Below are 3,677 nucleotides of genomic sequence, written 5' to 3'. Positions count from 1 at the left end.
TTAAGTCATTAATCAATTCCATTGCTAACATGTTATGAACCTAATGGATCACATACAATGATTGCATTTGAATTAAACTGGGAAAGTGATGATTTAAGTTAGACTTAAATCAAAGCTAGGTAATTAATTTCTATAAACTTAATTAATGGAGTTTAATTAAGTTTTAGTCATAATTATAAATAGTTATAATTATCAGGCCTTGATTGCAAAATATAAAGGAAATTAATTTTGATTTTAGTTTCCAAGGACTTAATTAAAAGAGTTTAATTAAGTAATGGGCCTAATATTATAATGTGTTATAGTATTGAGGTCTTAATTGTAAAATTTAAGTTATTTTAACCTAACTATGTAAGTCACCTTTTAACTATTTTCCATATGTGAGTTTTTCATAATTAAAGAAAACCTATTTTTTGTCAGAAAAAGAAAAAATGTTTTCTTTCTTTGTCACCACTCCGTTTGTGTGAAAGAAAAAACTGCTTTTGAAGCAGTTTTCAAGAGAGATTCAGCTTAGATTGTGAAAAAGAAGAAAAGGACAATTATTGTCCTTTTGCTAACATAAAGTATAGTTAAAAAAATCCCTCCTTTGTTGAAGGTTCATGTGCAATCGTGTGTACTACCGTTAGGGGCTAAGCACCTGATTGGCTAGGATTTTTTGCTCCTTGTGGTGTTCACAAAATTGCTTCGAGAAGTGTCATTATGATTACGTAATTACCTAGCAAGGTAACTTTCTGAATAATAATTAATTTCATTCTTTTATGTGTTAAATACCACCTAGGTGATCCATGGGTGGAGGCATATTTTGGTTGTTTAGTTCTAAACTTTTAATTTTCTTTCCACTGTGTATTTTGAGCATGCCGTCCATAACCAAACCCATTAGCAGTATCAAAGCCTTCCTTGGTTCAATTTTAACACATTTTTGTGTCTATTGTTATTAATGCCTTGTTGAAAGGAATATGAGGTGTTCGAGTTTTGTTCTACACAAAGTAGTAAGTTTTAAAATTTTATAATTTATTCTAGTTATTTTAATTTCTAGATAGATTTTTAATTGTAAATTTTAAAATTTATTTGTCATAATATTAATCTCATTTTACTATCAAAATATTACAGACTAACAAATGCTTGAGATGTATGAATTAATTTAGCAAATAAAGATTTAATCACATGACATTATAGTGTGATTTAAATGGCAAGATCTGATTCTGTTAAGCCATGGAATTGGTCCATTTTCAGCCATTACGTGATTCACAAAATGAAGGAAAATAAAGGGGCTAATACACATTGGAAATGTTCCAAGATGGGTGATTATGTGTGGCTAATGGTGGAGGTAAAGCTACCAAAACGTGGTTGAAACAGCTACAGCTTGCGATAGTGATAGTCACGATTTTGTTTGGCTTGGCAACCAAGAAAAGTCTAAATTTATGCAATTATTTGCACCAATTGGCTGAGGATTTTTTTAAAGAAAGTTTCCATAAATTATCCAACTTGTTCTCAAGAATTTTAAGGATTTAAATCCCTAAAATTAAGCCTTCATAAAACTGAGTTGGTGGAGTCAAAACCATTGCTACCTGTACAGCAAGCCACGGTTTTGAATTTTTTTTGACAGCCAAAAACATTTTCTAAAGTCTTGGAAAATTACAATGGAATTTTTTCATAAATTGTCTATCAAGGAAAATTTAATTGTGAATTAAATTCCTGATTTTATGTCACCAAATAGTTTTAAAAAAAAAGACAAAATTGAAACTGCCACTGCAAATAACGGTCATGGTTTTGAATTTTTTTGACAACTATAAACGTTTTCTAAAATCCTGAAAAAATATCATGGAATAGTTCCATGAGTTATATATCAGGATAAATTTTATTGGAATTAAATTCCTAAAAAACACCACCATAATGGACCGTAATCAGGACATGTCTGCTGTCATCTGTAACAAGACTCTGTCTTGGTTAAGACTAGAATTTGCCCAAATTTTACAATAATAAATGTTCAATTAAATTAGTTAATTGGCTGAGGATAAATAATGGAATTAGTTCCATAATTATGATGATTTTTTGAAACAATTTATTTAAGGAATATGGTTCTTAAAATTCAGGATGTCAAAGATGATGCATTAACATCCACAAATAAAGAAATGTAATTTCTAAAATTATGGAAGTTAAAATATCTTCATTAGCCAATTAAATATTTATGAAATATGTTCCATAAATATTGATAATTTATTTAATAAATTACAAAATGTGATTCCTTAATTTAAAGGTGTCAAAATTGAAATAACTTAAAACAACATTAATTTAGGAATTAGATTTCTAATAGTAGTGGGAGTCTTAATATTTATGGACAAATTTTATTTTGAACTGACTTCTTAGAAGAAGATAATTCTAATTTGACATTAAATTTAAGGTTAAATTGCCTAAGATATTTTCTAATAAGATTAGGTAATAATAGACATTTGTAACACCCCGTACCCTCGTATAAGAGCCAATATAATCTCATCGACGAGACAGAGGGTTGATGGACATAAATTTAGGTGTGAAAGAGCGGTGATAGGTGAAACGAATATTTTAAAATAAAATATTTCATACGATAGGACATGATAATTAAATATTAATAGTTTATCGAGGATGAATTAGTGTGATAAAAAGGTAATTCTGAAGTGAACCGGGACAAAGTCAGACATTTTGGATCTCGACGAGACAAGTTAAAAACTTTAAAATAAAAATATATTAAAATATTAATATTTTATCTGTGGTTGAAGTTAGTCGTGAAGAAGAAGTATATGACTAATCTAAGTGGGGGAGAAGAAGTAAGAATGAATTTTGGAGAAAAACGACATAAATGGGGTTGCATGCCTTTATTAAAATAAAGCTAGCGCGAGTAAGTATATATTTAAATATTATGGTGACACCTTGATGAGGTGCAAACTTGTTATATTATATTTGTACACATGTAAATGAAGGAAAATAGAAAAAAAAATTAGAGTTTAAAACATGTTGGAAGGACTAAATTGTGAAGGATGAAAAGTTCGGAGGGTCACAAGGAAAATAAAGAAAAGATTGAGGACTCATTTGCAAATTCTAATATTAGAAGTTAAATGGCAGTTTACTGACCAATGAAAGTTAAATTATGAGGAATATGAGATATACATGTAAAAGTTACTATTACATGCAAACTATGGTGTGCAAAAATTAAAAGTTAGTGGGAGACATGTGGGACTCTACCATGTGATAGTTGATAAAAAGGAAAAGAATAAAGAGTATCAAAGTGAAAGAAAACCATGGTTTGGCAAAGATAGCCCATGGTAAATAAAATAGTGATGAAAATGTGATCTAAAAGAAAAGAAGAATAATTTGGTTGCATGAAATCTTATTGGTCTTAAGGGAGGTCAAATAGGATCCAAGAGTAGAAAAATGCATGAAATCTTAACGGTTCATGGGATGGCAAAGGCTATTGGTAAGGAACAATATGCATGAAACAATATTGGGTGATAAAGTGGCTGAATGAGGGGATGACAAGTGGACCTTAAAGAAGATGAAATGAAATGCAAATTGAAGTGAAATGAAAGGAAATGATGCCATTTCCTTGGGCAATCCACCCATAATAAATAAAACAAATGGAATGGAGACTATTCTCACTTTGCTTTGTCCACCACCCGAGAGGAAGAAAGAAAAGAGAAGAAAAG

Source organism: Theobroma umbraticum, unplaced genomic scaffold (assembly GCF_002168275.2).
Source record: "Theobroma umbraticum cultivar Fairchild unplaced genomic scaffold, ASM216827v3 scaffold_89.0, whole genome shotgun sequence".
Lineage (NCBI taxonomy): Eukaryota > Viridiplantae > Streptophyta > Magnoliopsida > Malvales > Malvaceae > Theobroma > Theobroma umbraticum.
The sequence above is the reverse complement of the archived record's forward strand: the minus strand, read 5'-3'. Positions refer to the sequence as shown.